The sequence below is a fragment of the Vombatus ursinus genome, unplaced genomic scaffold (assembly GCF_900497805.2).
Source record: "Vombatus ursinus unplaced genomic scaffold, bare-nosed wombat genome assembly UNPS02014861.1, whole genome shotgun sequence".
In the NCBI taxonomy this organism is placed as follows: Eukaryota; Metazoa; Chordata; class Mammalia; order Diprotodontia; family Vombatidae; genus Vombatus; species Vombatus ursinus.
The window spans coordinates 5,798,198-5,805,524 of record NW_020954639.1 but is presented as its reverse complement, the minus strand read 5'-3'; the positions used below and the strand labels follow the sequence as shown (position 1 = coordinate 5,805,524).

The 7,327-nt window shown below is 35.3% G+C and overlaps 1 non-coding gene across 1 annotated transcript; it reads right to left on the bottom strand.

Annotated features, from left to right (window-relative positions):
- Positions 1 to 5,138: 5,138 nt before the first annotated feature.
- On the bottom strand, positions 5,139 to 5,245 carry LOC114027540. Its single transcript, XR_003567271.1, has one exon. It is a non-coding gene; the product is annotated as a U6 spliceosomal RNA (small nuclear RNA).
- Positions 5,246 to 7,327: the final 2,082 nt, after the last annotated feature.

Here is a 7,327-nt window from a genome sequence, read left to right as displayed (position 1 = left end):
GAATTGATTGGACATACTTTTCCTTTTGCAAGTAGAGATAGTTTTCTTTATCTGATTGGGCTTCCTGCCTAAGTCTGTGCATAGTGGTGTCTTTATCCATTCATCCTGTAAAAGTGTACTGACCTCTTTCTTTTCCTTCCTTTCCTTACATGAACTGATGGAAAAGATTTACAACTATGTCTTTAGAAACAAAACTGTACGGAGCTGTATTTTTAAATATGCCTATTGTTTGGTAGATTGAATGATTATGAAAATAATCTAGAGATTTCATACATCCTTTGAGGTTTTATTTAAAAAAACACTATATTCAGAGGGGCAGAATCAGGATGATGAGAATGATAACTATTATTTACATAGCACTTTAAAATTTGCAAAGCAGTTTACAAATATTATTTGATTTGATCCTCACAACAACGAGGTAGGTGCAATTATTATCATCCCCATTTTACACATGAGGAAACTGAAACAGAATCAAGTTAAGTGACTCATGTCTGAGGCTGATTTGGGGCTCAGTTCTTTTTGGCTCTAGGTATAGCACTCCATCCACTGTACCAACTAGCTGTTATGAAAGCATTCACTCTGAAGTAGGTTTTTTTTGCTTGTTTTTAGGCAATTGGGGTTAAGTGACTTGCCCAGGGTCACACAGCTAGTAAGTGTCAAGTGTTTGGTCTGAGGCTGGATTTGAACTCAGGTCCTCCTGACTTCAGAGCTGGTGCTCTATCCACTGCACCACCTAGCTGCCCCCACTCCAAAGTACTTTTATTTCTTTAGAGGCATGTGAGTGTGTGTGTGTGTATGTGTGTGTGTGTGTGTGAATGTACACACACATATGAAAGTTTGCATCTCAGAGAGTGACTTAACTTTGTCAACTATGGGGATCACTCACCTTGAACACAGTAGCTCTTCTCTTTAATAATTTTCCAAATCTATATTGAAGCTCCTGGCTCATCCCTAATTGAACTGAATTTGGATAAAGGCCATAACAAGATTTAGCCCTTCCCTAGCTGAGTAATATCTAGTCACATAGTGAATGAAACTCTTGAAAATACCAAGTCAGGCCTAATTGGAAAGAGTGAGTCAGAAGGATAGAGGAATAGTAGGTTTGGTTATTATAATTATCATTATTATTGGTTTTATTATTGCTATGCTGTTCCTTTTATATGTTCCTTTTATTTTTTTTAATTTTGCAAAATGCATTATGTAGATTAATGTTTCCCCTTTACAATAACTCAATGAGATTGATATTACAAATGTACTCATACCCTCTAGAAACTGAGGTTCAGTGAAGTTAAATGATTTTTCTATGGTCACACAGCTAGTAGGAGAGATAAGATTTGATTTTTCCCCACGTTCCAAAATAATTTTCAATACAACCAGTGCATCAGATTCACATATGTACATCCATAGATACACACAACTCCCTTGGCATTTCTGTCAAAGGACCCCCAACTCTTTAAGCAGGATCAAAGTAAGGCCACAGATGGAAAAATGGGGGAAAATACCAACATGGATTCTTTTCACCTTTTTAACACTTGCAGATTTTTACAACCAGAAACCACCTTAGTGAACATATATGCATTGTCTTCCTGTGTTGATAAAGTGTACACTGTCATTGCAGGTTTTCATAGTGTTTGTGTTTATAACACTAGAGGCTCACAAATGCCTACTCAGCAGCATGAAGCAGGACCCACCTGCAGTGGTAGGAGAGAGTGATAGGATTTGAACCCAGGTCTTCCAGAAAGAAAAGTCTCTGGCTGCTCCCCCATTTGAAATGAATAGAAGAATTGTCAATCAATTTTTTTAGGTATAGTGTATGCTAAAATAAAATGCTTAAGAAGTCTACATAAGAGAAAACATGGTCTAATCAGTTCAGATATCTTAACAGCTAAGCAATTATCCATCAGTTTATCCATCAGCTAGCCACCCACTCATTCAATAAACATTTGTTAGGCAAGTATTATATGAATGGCACTGTATTAAGCATTAAGATTCAAAGATGGGTAAAGTGTAGGCCCTGCCATTGAGGTCATAAAGAAACTTAAAGTCTAAAGAAGCTAAAGATTTACTGAATCTAGTGAGAGTGAGTCTAATGAGACCAGTTTTATTTGATCAAAAAACAACTTAATGCTCATGGAAAATAAATATTTTCTTCCTACTTTGCATGTGCATGTTTGCTTCTCCAAAGACCTATCCATAGATGGCTAACACCACTCCATGATCAATAATGTCAATACTTGCTGGTGAGTTGAGACTTTTTCTCCATTCTAACTTAAAGGGGGTTAACAAACATCACTAAGGAGTATTCTGTTCACAGACCAATAGTATCATAGATTCATAGTATCATAGTATCAATAGTATCATAGATATCTAATTGTCAATATTTTTGATAACTTCTCAAAGTTATTATAGAGAAAAAGGATAGTATAGTGAACAGAACACTAGATTTTTAATCAGAACACCTGGCTCTGAGTCTCAACTCTGTAACTTACTACCTGTGTACCTTTGAAAAAGTCACTTTCTATCTTGGCCTAAAGATGAAATTTTTGGAGTAGAGTACATTTATGTCCCTTCATTCTATGATCTTAAAATTTGAGACAACCATGAACAAAGCTGTAATCAGCAAAGGGAAGGTTTATTTAGTTTAATGATCCATTGTCCATAAATGACAAACTAATCCTCTTCATCATAAAGAATCTATAACCTCCCAGATGCAAGTTGAAGACATCTCCCTTTAGTCTTAAAATTCAGGGAACAACACAAGTTTTTTGGTCATTAAATCTAGTTTGGTCATTAAAACTGCTTAGTTTCTTCATGTGGTTTACTAAAGTACTCTCTTATTGGGCAGAATTTTAACTGCTTTGAAAAGAATTAAAACTTTTCCTTTGAATCCTTCCCTTTGGTTTCAAAGCCAAATAATGGTGGTAGCGAGGGGGCATGAAGAAAACCACAATTTCCTATGGCACCAGAGATGTAATTCTGAAGAAATGATGCTTTCCTTACAGACTGATTAAAAGCAGAGTATTAGCAATGCTACTAAATAGCAATAAATATCTATTAGATTAAATTCAGGTATAGTATATTTCATATTTTAACACTAAGTTAAAACAAGATTCATGCATTCACTTTCTTCTGATCAGCTATTTTACATAGTACCTGGGATTTGCTGTTTATATTGAGAAGTTATTACAACAACATGAATGTATTACTCTTTAATCAATCAAATTCACCTTTTAAGGATTGCACAGAACCAAACTGGTAAAGCTGTACAACCCAACCTATCCAGTGTTTTGTATTCTATGAAGACTAATTTAAAGATAGCATTATTTAAAGTAACATGGTATTAAACATGGGTCAAATTTACAGTGAACTATTACAGATTTTGCATCTGTTCCTGGAACAGTAAGGATAAAATACGTTCACTTGTCTTTTTAAGAAAGGATATTCTTTTTTTCTTAACAGCTTTAAATTTCAGGTGACATATGCTATGAAAAGTGATTACTTTATCCAATGTTAGATGTTCCTAAGTTTTGTATTTTTTTTCCTATTTCAACATATTTCCCAAAGGATCAGGGGATAAAAAAAGGTCTTAAGGATAGAACACGCTAACCAAAGCTGATTTAGCTTCTCCTCCACTGCCTTTTTTCAGATAAGGATGGTGGCTTGATTTCATCATTGAGATAAAAAAAAAGTCCATTAAAATTCACATGAATTCTATCCACATTTTCAGAAAACACATCCAAATGATGAGACTTAAACTAGTTTCCTAATTATATATAATAGTAGAAAGATTGGTGAGTTTTCAAACAGTTGTAACAAAACTGACTTTCATTTGCTTGATGTTGTCATGAATTTCTGTTGACTGAAACCTTGAGCTCAACAGTCTATAATAAATATGAGCCCTGAGAAACAGAAGGAATTGGAATATGTCATTATAGCTCATTTGGTAACATAATTACCGTACTAAGCATACAGAATTTTATGATTCCTTAAATGTAAGCATTCAATTGCAAGAAAACTTGAGATGTAAAAATTTTTAAAAAATTGCAAGACTCTAGTTATTCCCATTATAGATGCTTCCTTTTTATTTTTAACAAAAAAGCCTTTTAAACAGAAAATGGCTTCATAAGATTGCATTAACAATCAGCCAAACTACTTCATAGAATATCAGTAGAAAATTTACAAGTAAATTTTAGCGACTCATAGCCAATGGAAGAATAATCAGGAATGAAAATTATGAGTCAGAATTTAAGATGAAATTCAAAAAAGAGACATAATCAAGTTTACAACAAATGAATTTATATGCTAAGTCTTAGGAAAATTCTTTATTGTAAAATGCCATATATGTGTAGAAAACAATGGTCAATTCCTTCAGCAATCCCCATCACTGAGTTCCCTTCTCATTCACAAATTTATATTAATTACACCACTTTAAAAATAAATCATGCCATTTAATTTTAGAATGAAAAGATGAACAAAAGAGTTCATTTAATCAAGTTATAGGTGATAAATGTTTCCAATAAGATGTCTTATGGGGAGTGACATGAGTGATTCATATTCGTGATTGCCCTGATTTAGAGAACTCTCACTGTGGAAATCCTCCCATTAATGCAGATCAGCCAAATTGCCTTTAATTCACAAATTTAGAATTTCCTGGAAATACTGAGAGGTTAAGTGACTTGCCCATTATCCCATCATATGTGTCAGAGGCAGGTCACTACATATTCCAAGCAGCTGATAGCCAGATTTAATTCTATTGGCATAAGAAACCCTAAAAATGAGGGAAGAAGACTGCTGATGGTCAGGTAAAAATCTTTACATTGTATTTGTACTGATTTTTTTTAAGTTCTTTAGTGCAAACGAATCATGGAATAGGATAAGAAGGAAATTATTCTTTTTTTTTGGGGGGGGGGCTAGGCAGTGGGGTTAAATGACTTGCCCAGAATCAGTGGGGTTAAGTGACTTGCCCAGAATCACACAGCTAGTAAGTGTTATGTGCCTGAGGCCAGATTTGAACTCAGGTCCTCCTGAATCCAGGGCCAGTGCTCTATCCACTGTGCCACCTAGCTGCCCCGGCAATTATTCTTAAGATATAAAAATTAACAGTTGAATATACATATCTATGTAAACTTTTTTTCTTTACAATTATGGAGTGCTTTATGATTTTGCATGTCATTCTTTCACAGGGACCATGCTAATCTTCTCTGTATCATACCAAGTGTAGTATATGTGCTACTAAAATGAGTGTTATATTTAAATTTTAAATGAAGAGAAGGATTTAGGGGAAAGATATTGTGAAGGCAGAAACAGAAAGATCTGGCCACTGATTAGATATGTTGGGGTAAGGGATTGTGAGGAGTCTAGTATAATGCCAAGAATATAAACTTAGAATAGTAGAAAGATGGTGGTGCCTTCATCAGAAATTGGACACTTTAGAAGAGGGGAGGGTTTTTGGAGAAAGATACCAAGTTCAGTTTTAGAAACATTTTGTTTGAGATATCTCTGGGATACCCAGTTGGAAATAGTTTAACTTCTGTGAGCCTCGGTGTCCCCAACTGTTAAATAGGGACAATAATCATTGTATAATCATATTCTCTGGGTTGTTTTGAAAAAAAAAAACAACAAAACACTATTTAGGTCATGAGCTTCTTCCATATATATTATAAGTTCTAAATGCACTCCACTTCATATCTACTGTCCTACCTGGTTTCAACTCTGTGGATCATAATGTACCTCCCAAGATAAGCTCATCACTTCTAAACTGATCACCATGCTGCCTTGATTGATTCCACTTTCCACAGTCTCCTCACCCTCTGTTTAGAGGGCTAGAGGGTGTGCTATCAAACTCTTTCCAGTACTTTTGTTTATAGAGGGCAGAAACTAGACCCTCAGATCACTTCACTTTATATCTGCCAGCCTTCCTGGTTTCAATATCACAGAACAAGATACCTCTGTAATGGGTACCCCATGATGTCCCATCCCTCTTCCCTCCCTATTTTCCTGTGTTTTTATGTATTGTCTCTCCCTTGCTGAGGGCAGGGACTGTTTTTTTTTTTCCCGTCTTGTTAATTGTATTTCCAGCACTCAGTGCAGTGCCTGGCACATTGTAGGTGCTTAATAAATGTTTATTGGTTTGGATTATGAATTGGATATCTATCCCATGGTCTAGGATCCCCTAGGTTCTCAGCAGAAATAGATCAAATACAATATTGGGAATTGGCTAAAAATCTACTATATGTTTGGCTCATCATACCCCCAATCCAGACTTTTATCTTGGAAAATAGAGCTTTCCACTGATGCAGATAAAATGGTCCCCAGAATATTAAAAAAAAAAGCAAACAATGCAATAGATTTGGTAAAAGACAGCCCTTATTTTACACCAAAGAATATGAAAACACTTGGAAAGAACACATAGGAGTTCATCAACACATAATAAAAATGCACAAAACATTCAAATTACTTACCCTTAGATGGGCCTGAATTTGGGATTGTCACAGGGAAATACTGGCAGTCTGGTGAATCCCTAAATTTCTGATAATCACTCCCAATTTCATAGTTTTTGTGGATGAAACCTGCTTGTTTCCCTCTGGCCACACATAAACACATACACACCACCATTCCCCCCAACCCAACTACACACACACCTTGCCCCAGGAGGCAAACTCTTTGGGACTGCTGGATTTGCAAATTCCTACTGGAGCAAAATTGTTGAAGTAATTTACTGTAGTAGCAAGTTTTTATAAGGTTTAGAAACAGTTATCCTTCATCTGGTGCCTTTATTCTTTACCTCTCTTACATTCATTGATAAGAGATATGCTACTCAGACACTACCCTCTTCTCTAGAAGGTGGGGCCCCTATGAACTGGAATTTGTAGTAACCCATGAGACAAGGTCTAAGGCTATTAATTGCTATTCAGTAAAGTGACTTTTTATGGATAAAAGAAAGTTTCTAGAATGACAAATAAATCTAAATCTATCCTCTACATGTTATGTTGGACATTGGGAATTTTTTTGCCCACATGATTCTATGTGGGCAAACACATGCCCCTTTTTGGGAGTAGGTCTTTCAATTTATCTTTATAGGATTCTACATAAGGTTGATTTCTTACCAAAAAGTTCATATCCCAAAAGAGCTATTCAATATCATCATCTTGTGAGCGATCACTGAAAACCAATCAGGACGTGTCTTTGTTCTCTTAACGGGGTTTTGATCAGAATATTCATATTATACAGTAGGAAAGATATACTCATCAAATTGGAGAACTCTTTTGATCTGCTCCTTTATAGGTATAAATGTAAATGTAAGCTGTGATTCCTTTTCTCCACTGAA